This window comes from Rhinolophus sinicus, chromosome 3 (assembly GCF_057876585.1).
Source record: "Rhinolophus sinicus isolate RSI-liver-muscle chromosome 3, RSI-T2T, whole genome shotgun sequence".
Taxonomy (NCBI): domain Eukaryota; kingdom Metazoa; phylum Chordata; class Mammalia; order Chiroptera; family Rhinolophidae; genus Rhinolophus; species Rhinolophus sinicus.
The window spans coordinates 133,113,188-133,127,717 of NC_142503.1; the positions used below are offsets into that span (position 1 = coordinate 133,113,188).

Consider the following 14,530-nt stretch of genomic DNA (forward strand, 5'->3'; position numbering starts at 1 on the left):
ATTTCAGAAGATTGAAATCATACCAAATATATTCTCTGATCACAAGGCTTTGAAATTGGATATCAACGGCAAAAAGAAAGCAGGAAAAAAACACAAATACATGGAGATTAAACAACATTCTTTTAAAGAACGACCGGGTCCAAGAAGAAATTAGAGGAGAGATCAAAAGATACATAGAAACAAATGACAATGAAAATATATCCTACCAAAATTTTTGGGATGCAGCGAAAGCAAGTTTAAGAGGGAAATTTATATCATTACAGGTCTATCTCAAGAAACAAGAAAAATCCCAAATAAATATCCCCATGTTACACCTTAAATAACTAGAAAAAGAAGAACAAATGAAATCCAAGGTCAGCAGAAGAAAGGAAATAACAAAAATCAGAGCAGAACTAAATGAGAGAACAAAAAGACAATAGAAAAAATTAATGTGACAAAGAGCTGGTTCTTTGAAAAGATTAACAAAATTGGCAAACCCTTGTCTAGACTCACTAAGATAAAAAGAGAGAAGACACTAATTAACAAAATCAGAAATGAAAAAGAGGACGTTATCACAGACACCACAGAAACACAAAGGATCATCCAAGAATACTACGAAGGACTATATGCCACCAAATTCAATAACCTAGAAAAAATGGACAAGTTCTTAGAAACATATAGCCTTCCTAGGCTGAACTACGAAGAACTGGAAAATCTAAACAGACTGATCATCAGTAACGAAATTGAATCAGTCATCCAAAACCTTCCCAAAAGCAAAAGTCCTGGACCACTAGTGAATTCTACCAAACCTTCAAAGAGGATCTAATACCAATCCTGCTCAAACTCTTCCAAAAAATTGAAGAAGAGACAGTACTCCCTAACTCATTTTATCAGGCCAACATTACCCTGATACCAAAACCTGGTAAGGACAACAGAAAAAAAGAAAACTACAGACCAATATCTCTGATGAATACAGATGCAAAAATCCTAAACAAAATTCTAGCAAATCGAATACAACAATGCATTGAAAAGATTATTCATCACGACCAAGTGGGGTTCATCCCTGGGGAACAAGGATGGTTCAACATCCAAAAATCCATCAATGTGATACATCACATAAACAAAATAAAGGACAAAAATCATATGATTATATCAATTGATGCAGAAAAAGCATTTGACAAAATACAACATCCATTTATGATTAAAACACTTAATAAAATAGGTATAGAAGGAAAATACCTTAACATAATAAAGGCCATATATGACAAACCCTCAACTAATCTCATAATTAATGGTGAGAAACTGAAGCCCTTTGCTCTACGTTCAGGAACACGACAGGGCTGTCCCCTATCACCTCTGCTTTTCAACATAGTGTTGGAAGTCCTTGCCAGAGCAATCAGGCAAGAGAAAGAAATAAAAGGCATCCAAATTGGGAATGAACAAGTTAAATTGTCACTCTTTGCAGATGTCATGATGCTATATATAGAAAACCCTAAAGACTCCACCAAAAAGCTATTAGAAACAATCAACGAATACAGTAAAGTTGCTGGCTACAAAATCAACGTACAAAAGTCCATTGCATTCCTATATACTAACAATGAAATCTCAGAAAAAGAAATACAAAAAACAATTCCTTTTGCAATTGCAGCAAAAAGAATAAACCTAGGAATAAACTTAACCAAGGATGTGAAAGACCTATATGTTGAAAACTATACCAGAGGGTAAAGGGGGGTGGGGGGTGGGAGATGAGGGTAAGGGGGATCAAATATATGGTGATGGAAGGAGAACTGACTCTGGGTGGTGAACACACAATGGGATTTATAGATGATGTAATACAGAATTGTACACCTGAAATCTATGTAATTTTACTAACAATGTCACCCCAATAAATTAAAAAAAAAATTTTAAAAGACAAAAAACAAAAAAGATATACATGTTGCAAATAAGAAATATATATATATATGTAAACTTATAAGAAGTCCTACCTAGGAAGTATGGTGCTATGGACTGACTTGTGTTCCCCCAAAATTAATATGGTGAGGCCTTTACTCCCACTGTGACAGTATTTGGAGTTAAGGCTTTTAGCAGGTGATTAAGGTTAGATGAAGCCATTAAGGGTGGAGTCCTAGTCTGATAGAATTGGTGGCCTTACATGCACTGAGGAAAGGCCATGTGAGGACATAGTGAGAAAGCAGGAAGAGAGACTTCACCAGAAACCAAATAGGCTGGCACCAAGATCTTGGACTTATCAGCCTCCAGAACTCTGAGAAATAAATTTCTAATTTTTAAGTCACCAGTCTATGGTAGTTTGTTATAGCAACCGGAATAGACAAATATAGATGACATAAACCTTTGTTACCATTATTATTCTGATTTTAGTTCCTGGTTCTAGTTCTAGTTCCTAGAAACTTTCTGAGACCTAGTCAATTCCCACCTTGAGGTTCTACGATCATAATAATTTACTTGTCTGTTTAAATAGCGAATGTAGGCTTCTAGAATTAATAACCAAAGAGTCTTCTTACCAATAAATGACATTGGAGGTTGGGGTCAACAAAAGTCACTTGTAGCTCATGGCTAGGATGCAAGTGTCATGGAAGACATGGGACTTAAGCTGGAACTTAAAAGACTTTTAAAAGGCTAGACTTTTAAAAGGAAGAGAGAAAGAGAGAGAGAAAGAGAAAGAGAGAGAGAGACAGAGAGAGAGAGAGAGAGAAAGAGAGAGAGAGACAGAGAGAGAGAGAGAGAGAGAGAGAGAGAGAGAGAGAGAGAGCACTAATAACTGAGACCAAGGCATAGAGTGGCATGTGTTGTGCATGTCACAATAGTACACATCAGGCTCAATGTAATAATCCAAATGCGAAATTTGGATTATTCTGTTTTCATAGCTACAGAGGACTATTTATCAAAATATCTTAAACATATTAAATAAAGGAATAAATTCAAAATTTAAATATCTAGATGCTTTAATAAAACCTAAAGCATTGTTAAAATAGGTAAGGGAAAATTATTTTTCTCTCCTATGTTCAGTGAGGATGCAAATCCTATGACTTCCCTCAATTTTATTCATAAATCTCATAGCAAAGAATCAGTTTTTAAAAGTTCAAGTTCTCTCAGATACTATAGCAAATTTGTTAGCTCTTCTAGGTCTTTGTTGGACAGATAATTCTATGGTTTTTACTCATAAATGCTTCTTCGAATGTAACATGAAAATAGACAAGTAACTGCTTATCTATCTTTCAGTACCACTTCATTTATAATTCTGAGTAAACCATCCTGTAAAAATTAAAAGGGCATCTAAAGTCTTGCTCCTTTAAGCAAACTATTGTTTATAGGGGCTCTCAAAGGTGAATTTCATCACTACTTCCTTTCAAAACTTTAAAGATAATCAACCCATTCTAAAACAAAATTATCAGGTCTATTCCCCTATATAGCTCATAAAATTAAAAACTCAAGAAAGGCATTGTCTGAAAACTGTTATTTAAATATTGTCATTTAAATATGCATTGACATGTCTTGACCCCAAATATTTCTTTTTTAATTCAGAAAACATGTGCTAATAATACATTTTTTAGTGTCACTTAAAATGATGGAGAAGAGACATGCCTTCTGACCTGAGCAGGCAGCTGGAAGGCAGGAAACTCATTTTCTTTTTTACGGCTTTTAACAAAGTCATGACCTCTCAATATCCATTCCTCTTTCCAAAAAATTGGCCCACTGTTCAGGTGTCATCCCTTTTAGAAAGGACATTTATGAATTCCCAGACTAGGTAGGAAAAGTACTCCTTCGGTCAGTCATTTGTTTATTCCTAAAACACTGACTATCTTACACTATGTTTCTCCGAAAATAAGACCTAACCGGACAATCAGCTCTAATGCATCTTTGGAGCAAAAATTAATATAACACCGGGTCTATTCCCTTACCTATTTTAACTTATATAAGACCTGGTATTATATTATATTATATTATATTATATTATATTATATTATATTATATTATATTATATTATATTATATTATATTATTATATTATTATATTATAATTATATTATAGACCAGTCTTATTTTACTGTAAGTAAAATATTTTCTGTAAGTAAAATAAGACTGGGTCTTATATTAATTTTTGCTCCAAAAGATGCATTAGAGCTGATTGTCCAGTTAAGTCTTATTTTCGGGGAAACACAGTCTGTGTCAGGCAAAGATTCTAAGCAAAGAATCTCACAAAGCCAATATAGGAAGCATGGGCCGTGCAGACATCCTTTGTAGAATCCTTGGGTGACCTATGTTGGCCTCTCGAAGTCTTTTGGTCAGGATAGTCTCACAGACAAATTGGTTATTTATTGTTTGTTTGTTTGGTTGTTTTCACTTAAATTCATTTCCTTGTATATCGTCTTCAATTAATAAAACAACGTTGACATTGTTCTCATGAAGATACTTCATGATTTTGACAATATTAACAATATTCAAGAGAATAATAATATTCAACTCATGTTTTTAGCCCTTGCTTCTCTAAGACAATCCCAAATTTTTCTGTTCTGTCCCCATGAAAAAACCTAACGCTCTACATCTTTACTTGCTTTTGTTACTAGTAAGGCATGATTCAGTGTCTGCACATAGGTTTTAAAAGAGCTTAGTCTTTATTTTTGTACTGGGTTTCTCCCTTCCCAAACTTGAGAAATAATGTATGATTAGAACATAGGTTTGAAGTCAGATAGAACTGAGGTTCATACCCTGTTTTATCAGTTACTAGCTGTGTGCTCTAGACACGTTATGTGACCTCTCTGAGGCTGAATTCCATACCTAAAAATGGGAATAATGATATTTATCTAAAAGGATGGCTGTAAGGATTAAGTGACACACACTTAGCTTAGTATGTGTCATATATTGAGTCTCAATGGTTTTTCCCCTTGCCCTCGGCCAGTTTATTAGGTCTGAACTCACTTACAGTTAAGAACAGTGCTGCTATTCAGTAGAGCCAAGCATCTTTACTTCTTGTTCTCATTTACATTCAGGGTGTTCTCTGACAGCAGTCATAGAGCATTGGAAAGGAATGTCATCTTTCCCTGGCCCTCGACTCTATCACATTAGCTTCCTTTCCTGGCCGGAAGCAAGCTTTATGTGCCTTCCTTGTTATCAAGTCTCCCTGCTTTTTTGGTGCTACTAAACGACTCATTACTTATCTGATCCTTCCATCCCCTCCCACTCCAGGGGAAGTTCCTATAGAATCCCATTATCAACACTAAAATACTTTCAACCTAAAGTCAAAACAGTGGCTACCATTTCTAGCAAGAAAGATGGTTCACCTTTACTCCTTGGGCAGATAATGTGCACGCACAGGGTCTTAAACAACTTCTGAATACCTTGGAAAAGCTAGCTTTAGCATCCTAATTTACGATACATGCCATAGCAATAGAAATTCAGGGTGGGGAGAACTGGTTCTTTAGTGATGCTTTTGGCTGTCTATATCTTTGCTGTGGTAATTTCAGGTGGTTTATTCTTTCATCGGGCATACATTTCAGAATCCATTAGTTTGAATCCAGTTCCAAGGGGCCAACAGGACACAGGGACACTATTTCTCCTCTGGACACAGTTCTGTGCTGTCAACAGGGAAGCTTTCCATTTTAAGTGTGATCTGATCATCTTCCACAGTTAGAAGAGTGGCTTTATTTCTTTTGTCATTTTTACTTATGAAATGCCATGCACGTTCAGAAACTTTAAGAGCTTGATAACATCTTACCCTAATAAGTGTACAGTATGATCTTGCCACATATTTACAAATAATACATTTCCCATATTATATATGCAAAAAGAAATCCTCTGAATCATCTATGAGGAATAAAATTACTGTGTCTGTGATGGAAATATAGTGATGCTTTTTTTTTTTTTTTCCTAAAGTAAAATGAGCTATTATTTGGCTCAGTTGTTATGCTGAAATTCTCCAAGGAGCCTTGTCTACGTCATGGACTAATAGACTTCCAAACTTTTCTGGGCAATAAAAATAGTGGTTTAAAAATTAATGAAGAGGAAAAACGTGAGAGAACTCATTTTATCTATTTATTTTATAACTTTAGAAATATTTTATAATATAAATTATAACATGTAAACTATTTTATAACAGCCAATGGACCACTACTTATTTGGGGAGGTGGGGATGGTGAGGTTGGAAAAGTAAGAATGGATGAGGAAAGAAACGCTTTATTTTTCCAATAGTCCTAGTAAAAGAATTTCAGGGCTTATATGGCAAGTTTGAGCCAGAAACAAGTACAATGGCTTTTACATTAAAAGAAATCAACCTATGGCAGTTATGAAATAAAAATTCATGTGTGAACCTCCAAAATGTATGTACACTGAGGGGTATTAGAGACATCTACCCTGGTGTGGGGAAAAAAAACCCACAAAACTTTATTTAAAATAAGTAGGTTCTCGTCCTTGCCTTGATTTCTTTTTAGTTGTTTTCCATTATCAACAACTTTTCAAAGAATTTATAGTAACCAAATATTTTTCAATGTTTTACATTAACTTTTAAATTAAAATATCAATAAATATTAAGTAATTACTCAATTTGCTTCCTTTATAATTAGAAATAAATACTTAGTATTAAAGTCTGTGCATAATGGTTTAGCTAACATTCTCATTTACTCAAGGAACTTACCTGTTTACCCTGAAATAGTTACAATAGCTACCTACATCCCATTCTTCCTTAAGGTATCCTGGCTCTGTGGCATTCTTGGTTGATGCAATCATCATTTACTCTTTGACTTTCTTCCTGGAGACTACTTTTCCACCATCAAGAATCCTAAAGAACAACTCTACAATGATAGAATGAACAGAGGCAGCTATCGAAGCCAGGGCAAAATGGAAAAAGCATCCTAATACCGCTCATGATCCTTGAGGCATTAAGTTTATTAAAGAAGACAGGTTAATGAAAGAGAATGGCAAATAAGTATAGTTTGCTTCCAAGTCACCTGTACTGGACCAAAAAAAAAAAAATCACTTTATTCTCAAATGAATTGGTGATTTGACTTGCGTCACAGAGTAGGTGGACAAAGAACCACAGATTAGATATCCTGCTGTTAACATGAAGAGTATCAAGTACTTTGACAATGCAATGAATTTTCCAGGCAAGCACCAAGCACTGGATCCAGTCCAGATGTGATGATAGCACGTTAATAAGCTAATTCCTATAGCTGCTTCTTCATTTTTTAAGGCTCATTCACAGAGTGGCAATGCCATTAACTCTGGATGAGGTACTTTGCCCAATAAATACTTCCTGATTAAATTCGCTGATTAGGCCTTCTTTGCTCATTTCACTGTCTATCCCTATGGGAAATAAAGTCTCACACAGTATCCTTCACAGGACACAGAAATGACACCACAAACAGTAGGAGTATAGAATGACTGAGTGAACAAATGACTAAATAAATAGTTCATAAGACATTGAGAGTTAAACTAGAATTGTTAGGTTAGTGGTCACCAGACAGAGTAATGGACTAATAAAGCTTAAAGACATTGCAAAATGGATCTATGTACTACCATACCCTGTTTATTCAATTCGGTAAACTTTGTAGGAAAATATAATTTGAATTCTTATTTTATTAAAAAACTTGGGGAGGTAGGTAGTGAGATGTACACTTATTTGAAAACAATTTTTATCATTTATCATAATTTTCTACAAAGAAAGCTAACAAAATTTTTGTTGGTTCATTGGTTGGTTGGTTTCTCCCCTGAAGATTATCTAAGAGTAATATGGCTTTGCCATTCAGGAGTAAATGCTAAGAAAAGTCGTGTGAGGAAAGAAATTTCACAGGAGCAACAGGTGCCTTTTCTTTTTCTCCCACAGCAGTATTCATCGAAAAGAAGACAGTGGAAAAAATAGTTAAAATGTGGCACAGACAATAAACATGGAGTTTACAATTTCAACTCTTTTTTTCTTTAACCTTTTTTTTTTTAATTGGGGAAGGGGAACAGGACTTTATTGGGGAACAGTGTGTACTTCCAGGCCTTTTTTTCCAAGTCAAGTTGTTGTCCTTTCAATCATAGTTGTGGCGGGGGCTGTTCAGCTTCAAGTTGTTGTCCTTTCAGTCTTAGTTGTGGAGGGTGCAGCTCAGCTCCAGGTCCAGTTGCCATTTCTAGTTGCAGGGGGTGCAGCCCACCATCCCTTGCGGGACTCGAGGAATCAAACTGACAACCTTGTGGTTGAGAGCCGGTGCTCCAACCAACTGAGCCATCCGGGAGGCAGCTCAGTTCAAGGTGCCCTGTTCAATCTTAGTTGCAGGGGGCGGAGTCCACCATCCCTTGCAGGAGTCAAGGAATTGAACTGGCAACCTTGTGGTTGAGAGCCCACTGGCCCATGTGGGAATTGAACCGGCAGCATTCGGAGTTAGGAGCATGGAGCTCTAACCACCTGAGCCACTGGGCCGGCCCCCAATTTCAACTCTTAATGCAACAGATATTACACAGGAGATCCACTCATAGCCACAATGCTAAAATTGGGCTGAAATGTTACAACCCAGCAAACAACCCAGAGTTCATTAAAAAAAAAAAAAAAAAAGTCTTTTTAAGAGTCAAGAGATGATATAGTAAAGAAATAATGATGATAAAAAACCTAGTTTTTGACAATTGGCACCATAAAGCAGTTATTATCTCTGATTAGTAAAACAGTTTGTTTGAAAGCAATCAGGTTTTAAGAATACAGACAGGAGGGCAAGTTTAAAAACATATGAGGTTTATATAGAGGGCTATTATTTTACAAACAACAAATGATTTAAAATGGTCTGAACCAACAATTATTCGGAGTCACTTTCATGTTCTAGAACTCAATAAATAATACTTTTTAAAAACTTCACACAGTTTTTCTTGATCTACGTGTAATTGTAGGGCATTATTAGTTTCATGTGTATCATGTTTCCAGATACTGGGTGTTGAAAGATTTATTCACCTTGAGCTGTGCCCGAAGGTAATTTTAGTTTTCATAAAACCTAATTCCACAATTATAACCATCTGAGAAAACGAGTATCCTTCCTATCTAACACTGTAGTATGAAGAAACATTTTTATTACAAGCTAGATCCTCGAAAGTGATTATTTTTTCATTTTCCTTAGACTACTTACTTAAATTATTTTTTTCTCATTAGACCCTCAACCCACAAATGTTCAACTGTCATAAAAGATCAGTGTTACTGAACTGCCAGCATTAATCTTTTGTTTGAAATGTATAAAGAAAGACAAATAAAGGGGACATTGCAAACTGTCTTTGTGAAGTAGAAGCAGATATTGAAATGACAAATAACATAACCTGCAAACGCTGGTTATAATGTTCTTGTAAAAGAAATTCCTAAATATCAAAGACAGCAGCATCACTGTCAGGTTCTCCATAAATAAACCATGGACAATTCCTGACATTGGACCTTTCATTCTTGCGATGCTATGCTAAATAAGCATGATCTCCTTGCCTGTCTGAATTCTACATGCCCATTTCCAGAAATGCTGCTGCAGATAAGTAACACTGTCATGTTCGTTTTGTCAACTACATGCCGATTATCTTTTCCTCTTTCCAGTTTGGGAACATTATTAAGGTCAGAAGCAATCTATCAGAAAACCTTTTCTAATGTAGCTGTATTTGCTAATTTCTGTAAGGGGCTCCCATAACTAAACTTTGCAGAAACACATATGTGTTTTCCACAATTTGACTCTTAGACCATGGAAAAAGGAAAGACTTACTAGTAAGGTTTTGGGAATTTAACACCAAAAGGAGAATGAAGTCACTCATTCTGTGTATTTTCATTTACTCACTGAAAATGCGGTACTGGAGGATGACATATCCAATTCTTTGAGATGCTTCTGCAAAGACCCTACTTTCTCTACCTTCCTCTAACCTCTTCCTATTTATTTTATTTTACTTTGACAAATTGTTTATGAAGCATTTGCAACTGATGCACATATCACAAAATTATTTCTGCCAAGCTTCCTCTGTGACCTGCCCGTGGGACATGACATGCTCCAAGATGCGTCGTTCTATCAACCCACATTTTTCCAGGACAATGCAAACTATGACAAATTCCATCATCCTGCATTATATGCTTCATGCTAATCTCACTAATTCTAAAGAATCAGGAGGTCTTGCTGTTCTGCTGAAGGGCATACTATCTGACTGAATGACAGGAAAACCACATTTGCCTGTCTTCTCACAATCCCAGCTGTGGCCACCACTGCCCCACTTCTGCCAGACAACTGTTCTTGCTGTGTAACTTCCAGAATTAACTTTACATCAACTAAGCTGTCTGACAAGAAACTACACATCACCAATCAAGATAGTTCTTAAGTCCAGAAAATTAAAGCCATTTGGTGGTAAAATGAAACGAGGAAACAATATTTTTACTAACTGTTGGATACCCATATTTATTTTCAGCTATTTAAAAGGAAGCATTACGAGGAAACTTAACAGGTACATGATAAAAACCAGAGAATTTCTAGATTCGAATACTTTGGATTGAAATTATTTTGCTGCTGGATCACTGCAAATGGCCATCTAAGAAGCCATAAGGGGGCTAAGCTTGTGACAATCCCTCTGTGTTTCAGAAGGTGGCAGTATGACTACATGAAAAAAGCCCGGAGTCTATGTGCTCTTCAACGGCCACATTGCTGAAATAAACATGTTTAATTCCCAAAGAAACATATATTTTATCCGGTGGCATAATTTACTTATAATATTAAAACTCAAACATGGAGCAATTTGTAGCAATAACCATGATTATGCTGTTAGTGGTCCAAATGTCACTGTCTAGATTAGGCTAAATGATACCTAGTACCGAAGAGCTTCTATGATTTATTTTTTATGATCACGGGTAGAACTTGCATGCTTAAAAGGCTCACCAGAAAACTGCCTTCAATAAATAAAAATGGATGAAAAGATGGAAAGAATCTCGTAATATTGTTCAGAGATGTGATTGTAAAAAATTGTCACAGGAATGAGGTAAATTTTAAATCTCAGAGACAGTTCCCTCTGAGCCCTCACTCCCCCCCCCACCAAAGAGGTAAATATCTTGAGCATTTCTACTGTTATGTTTTAGATTTTAAAATATTTTGCCGTAAGCAAATAACTCGTCTTATAAAATAGTAAATTAAAGTACATCTAAACTCTTTTTGTCCTTTATATCTTCTGAAATTGTCAGAAATAAAGACTTTTAAATACATGTAATGCACTAAAATTGATTATTTTAACGACTTCTAGAAAATGCAGTAAATATAAATCTGTTGGTAAGTGTTGGGAGTAAAAAGTACCATTCCAAACCTTCGATAATTTACTTTTGGGGACTTCTGGTCTAATGCATCCTTTTACCTGAACCACATACTATTGGAGACTTTTTTGGTCCATTACCATACATCAAATTGAAATTATTAAGCTTAATCAAGGAAAAAAAGGACGTAAACCATACTATTTAAAGTTGAAAAGGGATTTTGCAATAAGCACATTTTACTGGTTACTGAAATACGGGCAAATGTAAGTCAGCATTTACATCATCTGTGCTTTAATGAAATGTTAGTGCATACCTAGTTTCGTGTTTTAGTGAGCCCTCATAGAAGCGTCATAACTACACCGTACCAACCAACATTCACGTACTACTGAGACAGGAAGATCTTTAGCTTTCTCTGTTGCTCCCAGTGAGACCCAAGCCCTCAGAGGCTGCGACAATGTGAGCAAGGCTTCAGCAAAGGCACTGGGCACTCCCTGTGCGCGCTGTGGCTTGTTGACATGAACCAGGGCAGGCAGACACCAATAATACATGAAGTGCGGTTCAGAGGCAATTAGGATCAGTTGTCAAGGCCAGGCCATTAATGAAAGAACATGTCAGAGGAGCTGGAGACTTCAATGGTGGAGGGCAAGAAGGCGATTTAGTGTGACAGATCGAGTCCTTCCAATGTCCTCAGTGGTACATGCTAATACCAGCCTTAACAACCTTTTGTGGCAGTGTATAATGCGACTAACACAGACTTTGATTCAGCAAAATGACTGCTGCCACTGTTAGTCTGTCTCATTCGAATAACAGTAAAAGCATTGCTACAAATAATTATCCACGTCGGTCCCTCCCTCCTCCACGTAATGCATCCACCCTCTGTGCACGCCATAGTGTTTGTAGCTAGGTTAGGGTGTTTTTCACTTTAGCTTATGGGATACCCTTCCCCCCCCCTTTTTTTGGCAGCCCATGTAATAATTCCAACCAATTAATTACAATGGATTTTAGAAGGCAACATAAATCATTAAACCCATCCCATTCTCATGTAGTTAACATGAAAAGTTCTCAGCACAAGTCGCATTTGTCTACAAGAAAAAACGTCGTCCACCATGTGAGTGACTCACTGGCCATAAGGGAAGGTGCTGACCTAGGCTCCAAAACCAGTCGCAGAAAATTAACCTAATCCTCAAACAAATGAAATCAGGGGCAATTCAGAAAAATCAGCTCATTGCCTTTTTTTACTATAATTTGATAGTAATTTAAAATAAAAACCTATCTGCCCATAACCTGACATTCAACAATTAAGTAGAAAAAATATGTTAAACCCTGGTTAGCAATCCAGGTAAACAATAACAAGCTATTTTAACACAGTTCAATTTTTAGATTTTTTTTATATTACAATAAAAATTCCATAGTAATGTCACACTCTTAATTGTTTTTAATGTATAAACCCTTTAATGTGTCAATTTTTGCTTCTTCTTTCATAGTTTTGGCTTATTTGGGTAAGATAGTCTTATGAAGGGGAAACTGACTTAATAGAGGGTAGATGACATACATTTTCTTATAATCTCTTAATGTTCGCACCCCTTCATAATTTTCAGGATTCACTTCCAGCATCCCAACTACAAACGACGCTATTGTGATATACTGGGGATTAAGGCAGATAGCTCGGCCTTGTCTGTTTATGAATGACCACATAGATATGAAGAAAGGTGTCTGGGTAGCGATTAAAAGGAATCATGTTGTTAGGATGGTAATTTCTTACGATATATAAACATTTTTTTTCTGGATCTTAATTTTCCTTCTGCAAATAGGTTTGACTTCTTTATTTCCTATATCATATACCACTGTTCTCTCTCTCTCTCTCTCTCTCTCTCTCTCTCTCTCTCTCTCTCTCTCTCTCTTTTTGGTAAATTCGTTCAATTTTCTTTGCTCTTTCCTTTTTTCCTGACCTTAGCCAGTGTCACTCCTTTCCCCTAATAGTTTATTCATTACCAGCTTTCTTCCATCCTCGTATGAACACTTTTTTCCTTTCTCAGGACAGCTTTCAGAACTGAGCCCCAAAGGACTACTAGTATCAAAAGAATTATCAGTACAAACATCTAAATGTTCATGCAGTCCCAAAACACATTTCATAAACACTTTTTTGATAAAAAATGTATTTAGGGAAAAAGGTTATCGTGCTAAAGACATATAGATTCCTTAGAGTTGTATCCAAAGTAAACATGCTTTCCAAACACCAGGCAGTGTTATTAAATTACTATTACATTAAAAATACACTACAAATGTAAATTTTCTTCCTGGTCCTAACTGATAGTGAATGTATTCCCTTCTACAGAGAAGTTCAATAGAGCAATGATCAGTGTGCGAGACATCGAGCTTAAGATCAGCCTTCCAACTCTGTGTCTCCGTCATGATATGTGCTGTTTCTTCCTCTTAACTTGAGAGTATTTGATGCCTGTTTTTCCCCCTGACCTGTTAGGATTAATATGATAAGGCAATTGGTTCAGCTGGTGATGGGGACGTTTCCACTGTTTTTTTTTTTTTTTTAGGTTTTAGACTTCATGTCACGCAAATAGACCTACTGGGCTAAAAGTTAATAGCACAAAATTAGCAATGATACTATCTGTTGGTAGGACTTCAGAGTTTGCTAAAATAAAATGATCTCATGGTTATTCATGTGAGCAAATAAAAATTTTTAAGTCTATCAAAAGGAAATTTTGGGTAACTTCCTATTAGACAAAAAATACAGTTTTTGAAGTGAGCAACTTTTTTGAGATGGCCTTTGATGCTGTGTTCAGTCTCTCTCCCTCTTTGTTTGAAAACCTGGCATTTGTCATCTGTCATAATGTGCTTACTTTGAGTATAACATTTTAAAGATATTATTTTTGCCTTCTAAAAACTCCTAGAAGTTTTGTTTTCCTTTACAAGCATAATTATACCTGGTTTCTTCAATCAGTGCCTCATATTTTAATAATATGTTGCCATTTGGGTATAGCCATAACCATAATAATGAACACAGGGTTCAAAGATCACCAGATGTATAGACGGCATGAACCATTAGCTAGAAATATTCTACATCATAGAGATCACACGTTAGAAAAACCTGAAATTCACTATAGAATTTGCTATTCTGACTAAGGCATCTTCTGTGTAATTAACATAAATCTCTTTACAAAACATGCTAGTTTTAATAACAAATAGGGACATTTTACAGGAAAAATAAGGAATAGAATACAAATAAAATTATAATATGAATAATTTAGTTATCTCCTTCTCATATTTCATAATGACATTGTGCAGCTATAATGGACCTAAACCA

General features: G+C 35.8%; 1 protein-coding gene across 1 annotated transcript in view; it reads right to left on the minus strand.

Moving 5' to 3' along the window:
- The window catches only part of LOC148758651 (uncharacterized), a 113,399-nt gene that overhangs the window by 57,102 nt on the left and 41,767 nt on the right, over positions 1–14,530 (minus strand). The gene's annotated exons all lie outside the window — the stretch shown is intronic.